This window comes from Embiotoca jacksoni, unplaced genomic scaffold, assembly GCF_022577435.1.
Source record: "Embiotoca jacksoni isolate LCO1_2020_lvr unplaced genomic scaffold, fEmbJac1.0.p SCAF_9, whole genome shotgun sequence".
Lineage (NCBI taxonomy): Eukaryota > Metazoa > Chordata > Actinopteri > Embiotocidae > Embiotoca > Embiotoca jacksoni.
In genome coordinates this window covers 10,896,721-10,905,936 of record NW_027185447.1, presented here as the reverse complement: position 1 = coordinate 10,905,936, position 9,216 = coordinate 10,896,721, and positions in this window count along the sequence as shown.

The window sequence follows — 9,216 nt, the reverse complement described above, 5'->3', positions numbered from 1 at the left end:
TTCGTATTCAAATTCCAGCTGAATTTTGGAAAAAAGTTCGCCTGCTGGGTGGAGTTGGCTTTAATTTGGACGGCGTCTGATAAAGAATTTGGAATCGAGTCGCAGCGCTGAATGACAGGCTGCTTACAATAGTTGTGATGGACAATGTGGTGTGGCATGGGTCTGGCACACAATGCAGATTTGATTTCTGAGCTGACCCAACATTTTATTGTAATCCTAGTACTCAATTATGGGCCAAGTTCCAATTAATTGGGGGCTTGTTGTTGTAGGAACACCCTTATGAAGCTTGTGTAATAATCAGAAGCATTTGTTTGGTGCCACCAAGTGACCACAGGGCTATTATGTAATAAAAATGTGCATTTACAGCCTCATCACTCACATACTACATAAAGAAAAATAATCAGCTACACATCACCTAAAGTTCCAGAAACTACGGAGTGGATAAATAGCGGTCAGTCCAGTTTGTGAAATTCACTCAGATTTCTAAGAAAATTATGAAAACAGCATGAGCGTGCGTATGTGTTCACATGAGAGATTGTGCGCATAGTCAAGGCAGAGTGTGTGTGTGTGTGTGTGTGTGTGTGTGTGTGTGTGTGTGTGTGTGTGGGTGTGGATGGCAGCTGGGAGGCAGACACGGTCCAGGAGAATCATCCCCTAGCAACTGACCTTTTCGGCAGATGGCAGTTCCAGAGTAACAGCCACCCAGCATCACAATGGCCGTGGCCTCCTAACATCTCCATCACTTCATCATCTACTGGCCTGCCACAACCTGTCACACAGGAGAGAAGGGAAGGTTACAAGTTACATTCAGCCCAGCGCGTGAACACACACACACACACACACACACACACACACACACACACACACACACACACACCTCTTTTTTTATTTTTTAATCCTCTTCTTGAAGGCCAAAACATTAGTTTGAGTCTGCGTTTGACTGTTCTCATGTTTCCTGGGTGTGCAGCAGGGCAGAGGGAGGCATGAGAAGAGGACTGATTTAGGAGAGACACTGGACACTCACTGCTGTCTGCAAACCTTCAGACACTCTCAAACCACTGTTTTCCGCTGTTGGGTTTTCTGCACATAGTGAATCAGGGTGGGAATGTGGACAGACCACTCGACCACGGTGAGCAATCAGTATGATGTTTGTGGTCAGACTCTGTGCCCCTATGGAGCGAGATGGAGAGCAAGCCCTGCAGTTAAGGTGGGAGGGAGAAAACTGTGCAGTGTTTTTACATGCTGTGTGTGTGTGTGTGTGTGTGTGTGTGTGTGTGTGTGTGTGTGTGTGTGTGTGTGTGTGTGTGTGTGTGTGTGTGTGATATGCCAGAGCGCTCGTCACACTTGTATAAAGATGTTCTAACTTATAGCCCCCTGCATGTGAACACACACACGAGTGAATCTGCATGGCGTGCTAATATATTTTGGGTTATCAAACTCCCCCCCCCTTTACACATACACACACTTACAAACATACACACAGCATGACCTCTGGATTGTCTTGGCTTGATGGCCTCTTTTCTGTTGGCCAAGTTTTTGTTGACATTAAATACTTTTTTCAACTTCATGACTGCTGAGATAAACACCCTGAAACATCACCTCGCTCTGAACACCTAAAAGTGCTTTTCAGTTCATCACAAACACTGAAGCCAGCTTTAAAGTGATAATCTTGAAAATCTAATTCAAATAAATGTCTGTTAAATTAGTAGAGTAGAGTAGTTAGTAAATGTCTACCTATTGCCAAATGACAATGATTATTGAGCCTGTGGCCCACTTATGTAAACAGATGCATTCGCAATATTACAATATAGCCTTCGTGAGTAAGTACTCCAAATTATGTTGCTTAATCAAAATGAGAAGCTGAGTAACGCTTGTTTTTGTGATCCCTGAATTTTTGATTCCACCATAGACCCAAAACTTGAGCAGAGAATGCACATCAAATTTGATGGGAACAGAAGGAAGTCACAGGGAGCCAAATCCAATGAGTAGGGGTGGTAGGGAAAGACGACAGGGTTGTTGACGGCGAGAAATGTGCCCGTTTTCACCACGATAAGACCGTGCGCGTTGCCATGGTGGCGAACTCAAGAGCCATCGCGCCACAGTTCAGGTCGTTTGCACCGAATGTTTCCCTCAGACGCCTCCGAACATCACAATAGAAGTCAGTACTGACAGTCGGACCCCGGGTGACGAATTCACAGAGCACAACCACACGAATGTCAAAGAAATTCCGCCTGGTTGTGTTCCTGACCTGACGCAGCTTCTTCGGTTTTGGACAGTGACGTTCTGCCCCTCTCTAAACACAATGCCACAATAACGCCTCACCTGACGCATTGTTTTACTGCTGTAGATTTTCTGAAACATATCAATCACTCACAATTTATTTGTATAGCACATTTTAAAACACAACAAAGGTTGCCCAAAGTGCTGCACATAGACAAACAGTCATACATCCGACAAGACTGGATTAATAAAAATACGTAACATTAAAATCAAGACAATCACAAATCACACAAAAGTGCCAAGTTAAGATCAAAGTGGATAGGCCAGGGGAAATCATTTTTTTTTTCTTTTTTTTTTCTTTTTTAAATCAAGGGTCTCTTGCTGATTTCCTGAGTTTGACACAAAATTTGATGTGCACCATCTGCTCATGTCTATGGTGAAATCCATAGTCCATGGTTATTTTTTCCCCCCCTGCTCAGTGCACATTACTGTGCTGCGCTCTGTTTGCGAGCAACAGGAGCAGTCTCCAACCTTTTTGATTGCCCCTGGTATGAACTAAACACACTGGGTGTTGGTGGCAACATTACCTGGAATTTTTGTTTTGTTTTTACAAGCGAGGCACATTTAGTGACGTGTTTTTCATCACCTAGCAGCGGAGGATAGACGGAGCTAACGCTATCACTCTTCAACTACCAACCGACTGACATCACCCAGTCGACACTGTTTGGATTTCTGGGAAATGAAGTCCAAAACATGACTGTAATTATTTTTTATTGCCACCAAAGAGAGCAAAATGGAGATTTTTTTTTTTTTTTCGAGATTGTTACCTAAAGTACAATTTGACAAAAGACTTAGAATTCACAGGCAATAATTTGGCAAGAACAATTATCCAAGCAGAAAAAGTAAAACTCCCTAGTTCCACATCTGTGAACTGTAAACCTGGCTCGACCAGACAAGTGACAACAAACGGATAAAGTGCTGTGTCAGAATGGGTTCCTCTGGGATTAAGTGTTTTAGATGGAAAACTGTGCGTCAGAGTGCGACTCGAAACCACTATATATTCGAGAGGAGATGACCTCCTGTAAACAGAGCGGTAATGATAGAGAACGACTCTGGGCAGGACGACCAACAGTAGAATATGTTTACAGACATCTGACAATGTATGGGTAGAGCGCAGCAACGTCTCAGCTCTGACATCCACATGAAATATGAGCACAAACTGTGATGGAATACATTCGACACAACATAAGCCTGTGCATAATTTCACCTGTCAGCAGGGATGAAGCATGTATTTATTCAAATCAAACAGACTTGTCAGAGATAAATTGCAGCAATATGCGTCTAGCTATATTGAATGTTAAGACTTCTCCTTATCCACATGTATCTTCGTGAAAATGTCTTCGCACAGGATTTGAATGTGTGCTGGCTTTATATAGAATATGTTGTTTTCCTTTGGTAAATATGAGCTCATTGGTGCTGTACAATGAAATATGATGAACCGGAGCAGGTCAAAATCACTACATCTGCTTTGCATTTTACCAGTGATTCTGGTCATTTAATGAACAGCTGACTATTATCTGGACCACAACACGCTGTCTTTGATTCAATAAAGAGCACTGAGAAATGTGGTAATCATCTCTAATCGGGTAATATTGTTGGAAACAAAAAGAGAAATGCTCAGGTTTTGGTTTCAATTACATGCTGTGCTTTACAGCGACAGTGGGCGAGGGCTCAGCACTGACACAGCAGTAGAGGAATGTTTATTTGCTGCAGTTTAGGAGCCGAGTGGCTTGCAGGAACTGTGACACATTCCTGTGTCACTGGCTCGGCTGCTTGCAGAAGCACTTTTGCATTCAGACGCTGGCGCCCCATGTGTAAGTTCACAGCTACACAGACATGCGCAACTATTCCCTTCCAGGGTGTCGTGCACACATCCACAAAATGTGTCACCTCTGGAGTCTGAACACATGCCCCAAGTGTATGCAAGTGTATGCCTCATACTTCCTCTTAGTGGAAAAGTGTGCGTGTGTGTGGCAGTTGTACAGTGATTTGAAGATGCATTACTCACACCTTACTTCAGCATTATGAGGACCCCTGCCTGCAAAGTGTGCAAATATGTGTATCTGCTCACTTGCATGTCTGTGTGGCTGGCTAAGCACACATCTCCATCTTTCCCTCAGCAGTCCCATCCATTATCCCCAGCATCTGGCAGCCAAAGCCTGTAAAGAAGACATTTCTCTTGGCAAGTGTTTTTTTTTAAAGGCAGTGACACAGGGGACAGCCAACCACAGGAGCCACACATCGTCCAATCTACATGCATACTGAAAGCTGTTTGCATAAGAGAACCGCCCCAGCGTCCTTCCCTCGCTCTCGCTCAAAACACATGCATTTTCTCTGCGTGTCCCACTCACACTTACGCACACAACATACTGCTCCCACCCCTGCTCCCCTTGTCTCTCTGCAATATACTCACCCAAGCTTTGAGGCCTAATCACTTCCAGAACCACAGCCATCCTGCAAAACATGCCAGCAATCTTTCAATACATTTTGCACCCTAAAAAGTTCCTTCTGGCCCCAAAAGAATAATGTTTTATTGTTGAGTGTAATACATGGCCTGGCTGGTTGGACTCAAAGTGCTGTGTTTTTATGTACAAATGTGTTCAACTTAGTGATATTGAATACTACATGTTTTTGACATCAGCAATGTCCAAAGTGCTAAGTTAAATAAAGAAAATTGCTCTGTAAATATCATAATTTGGGATGAAAAGGCCTCAAACCCACAACGCTGACTTGTGAAGGAGAAGATTTACAGATGAATTACACCGAGTGCACCTGAACGTGTCCCGGGCTGACGCTCAGCTTCTGAATAATAAACACATTCTTAGTATAATTGAAATGGCACGATAAGAGCATTATTTAATACCATGTGCAGTGTGTGGCCCATTCAGGGTACAGCTGCAATGAACAGCAAGCATGTGGAAGGACATCTTTGTTTAACTTGGCTGCTTCTCATAGCGTTTCTGGCATCTGGATCATCTAAAACACAAATGGGTGTGTTAGCTTGATAGAATAATTGCTGTGATTTTGATGGGCAACCAGCTACACATCTGTCTAGCAGCCAGAACGTTTCCATTGTAAATCTTGTGGGATAAAATCAACTTTGTTTGAGTCCAGCTTGATTCACTTTTTAAAAGATACTGCAAGGATCGGACGTTTTTGGAAGGGGTTTCCTGCCTTGTTTGTAGTGTACTTCTTTCTTCTTCAGCTTTAATCTTTGTGGTTGTACAACACGTGGCATGCTCCCCTGAGGCACTGGAGAAGAAATAATAAGGGTAGAATATTTGTATCCCTTAGGTCAAATTGAACCTGTGCTTTTCACCTACTTTAAATGCTCATGAGTTAGTTCTGCACACAGGCTGCTCAACACACACCACAATCAGCTCTGCTGGTATTTTAACCTCAAACCATCTCGACTCTCGAGATAGTAATACTAACTAACGAGCCAATACACCTTACCTCACGGGAAATGTAGTTAACTATTTCAAAGTGAATATCAAATGTGACACATCGTACTGTTTACCGGAGTAAATGTCTGCATCTCAGACTAAAGTAATCTCCAACATTTTTCTTCATGTTGAGTGATTGTGTTAGCTATACACATATGAAGCCTTGTGCAGCTGTCACTGCACGCTTTCACTGTGGGTCATTGCTGATGCTGGATGCCTTAAGTCAGCACTGAGTGCAACAACGCAGATACCTCTAATCATGTCAGTTACAATGACCAGTGTCGACCGGTAAATTGTTAAACGCTGCCATCTAGTGGCAATATATTTACATTACAATCTAAAATTGGTTTATTCATATATTCTGGAGAAATATACACAGAACTGGACAACGATGTGAAATAAATGTTTTGGGTTTTTTTTGGTTTTTTTTTTAATTTATTGTTGTTGTTGTTGTTTTTAAAATCGAACAGTTGTATTATGTACATGAATAAAAGGTTTCAAGTTTGCTATTAACTACAACCACGGCAAAAAAAAAAAAAAAAAAAAAACATGACCACAAATCCGCAGCAGTTTGTAGGCTACCAGCCAGGTGTGCTGATTTCAGCTCAACTAGTAACTGCGCACCGACCTGCAAGTATCCTGTAGTAGTTTCGAGCAGGTGGAGAAAGGTCCAGCTGCGGCCTGGAGACCAGGTGGGTGTATGCCGCTAGACGTGAGTTTAGCCGTGTGCTAATATCTTGGTTTGAGCAACCGCCAAAGAAGGTAACGAAGAGGAAGAGGAAGAGGAGGAGGAGGAAGAAGAGCAGGCGCAGCTGTGGCAGTAGGAGCAACAGGTAAGGCCACGTTGCTACTACTACGGATCGCTGCGTAAACCACAGCTCAGTCCAGCTAAAGCCTAACAAACCGTGTCTGTGTGCAATCAACTAAAATTTAAACAAATTTAAATAAAAGAAAAAAAAATGTTTGTTGCTTTTTTTTTTTGCAGCTGTTTAACATCAGCTGGATTCGATGGTGCAGCGTCAGTGTTTTGTTTGCGCAGACAGGAAGCTGTCGTTAACTCAGCCTGCCATTACATGTGTTTGGGGGGGTAGTCCACCAGTTTTCTTCTTTTTCTTCCGTGCGGACCACATGTAGTTTTATCAGTCTTCCTGTTACCGGTGTGGAAACACGAATAGCAATTTCTCCTAATTTAAGAGGTTTGTGACAGCATAACATTTATGTAGGCTGGTATTGATGGCAGAAATTGCAACATTTATAATTTTTTCACGTTAGCCGTCTACTTGAATTGCTTTTATTGTACTTTTCCACTTGCAATTTTAAGGTTTTGGACTTTTGGAATAAAAGAACAAATTGAACCACAGAGAATTTCACTCTTTAAGAGAATACTATGACTCGAACCAATTGGTATTTGTCATGATTAAGTCAAACAGACCTTAATGGAGAGTTCACAGATATGACAAAGTTTGTCCATAATACAGTCACTCAGAGAGCACAACATATCAACAAAAACTCTTATCAAAGGCCAGATGTTTAGATTTATTTCAATGAATTACTAAAGGTTAGTTAATCAAGCTATTTTTAGCTGCAGTATCAAAAGAAAATAACATAACTCTCACAAATAATAAAGGCACCCACCCTTAACTGGAACCACAGCACCTAAATCTCCCAGAAACTTACAGGGAAAACCCACAGATTCAATCTAGTGGCAAGAGTGGCATTAAAAATGATCAAACTTGATTGGAAAACAGTCAGCTACAGTGTTTTAGTGGTGTGTTGCAAATGGATTAAAACATGATAAACAAACCTATCAGAGAAGCATGCAGTCTGAAAGCTTCCTGTTGAAGACAGGTGGTGATTCTTTGTAAATTCACAAGTAAAGCTCGGCACGTTCGCACGGGGATTGAGCAGATTATTTCCTCTGAATTGTAAAATCTGCATATATAGGCTACCGCAATGTTTTTCAAGCTGTTCCGAGTACTCAGATTAGCCACAATAGTCTCGTGTAGATTCCATTGCTTCAAAGCAGCTTGCTTTCGTCAACTAATTTGTTGACGATGTTTTACATGAGCGTTGGCATTGGGTGAGGATGATAGGGGTGTGTTTGCATGGTCTGTTTATATCAGGGCTGCAGATTTAGAGCATTTGGAGATGATTACAGTTGTGGTTTTAAACTGCACATGTAGTAAAATTGTCAGAACACCCTCTTTCTCAAGATTAAAACCCGCTGCACAACTCTTTTTCAGTACAGCATGCTTGGGCCACATGCCTTCATCAGAGTGGTGATGAGTGCATTGACGCTCATAATGGTTTGCACCTTCATAAGTGTGTGTTGTTTCTATATAATACTGGCTTTATCCATTGTGTTTTTACTAATCCAGTCACAAGTAAATGCCAGACTGTAATACCAGATTTTTTTTTTAAATTAGTTTAAATGCAGCTGTTACAAATACCCTGGGTTTAAACTAGAAGAATTGGTGAATAACCAAAGCAAAGCAGCTGTACAATCGTTTTGCACGTGAAGGGATTTTTTTTTTTTGCACACATAATGCTTATTTGTAATTGGGACTGTTTTGCGCGAGATTTGACTTTATTTATGTACTTTGGCACCTGGAATTTGTATGTAGGAGCTGCCGAGACAAGGTTTTCCACTGCTGAAGACAGAAAAGGTCAAAATAACCTGAGACAGACACAGCAAAGGTCTGACATGTAGGCCAAAAGGTCACATGAGCACAAAGCACAGCAATTTCAGGTTGGTTCAGGTTAGTCCCTGCTTTGAACACTAACATCTATATCAGATGTTTCTCAATAAACAATACATTGCTTACCTGTATATGTAAAGTTGTATCATTAGCTATAGAAAAATTGTTAAATGCTTCTTTTTTTTTTTAAAGATTTATTACAGTGGACCACATATTTGTTAAAGTAAGACTAATGATGTATAATATGTGCTTTTTGTGAGAGTAAACTAATTTCAAAAGCACAAAATTATTTTTATAATTAAGAATTATTTTAATAAAGATATTAAAAAAATTAAAACAAAAGGGAGTAATAATCTCTTTTCAGAGACATTTTTATCAAATATTTTATGGGTTGATTATGATACCCCTTTACAGTCCATATGAACTTCCTTTACTGTCCATATAGAATGATTTATCTTGTATATATTAAAAAAAAAATGGAACTACTATAATTTTCACTGGTAAAGTGATGATAAAACTTGTGGTTACATGGTGAATATCTGCTTTTCACATGTAATTTTTTTTCTATAATGCAGGTCTTTTAAGCAACTCACTCATGGGATTCCCTACATGTTAGACCCATGAATTATTGATCGTTATATTGGTTGTTTTTCACTCTCCACGGGTTCTTAGTGGCAGATTTTGTTTCTTGGTAGTAGTTCTATTAGTGTATCTACATGGTGATATATTTCCTGCAAAAGCCTATATAATAACATTGGGGCTTTTTGTAAAATATTATACTTAAAATATCT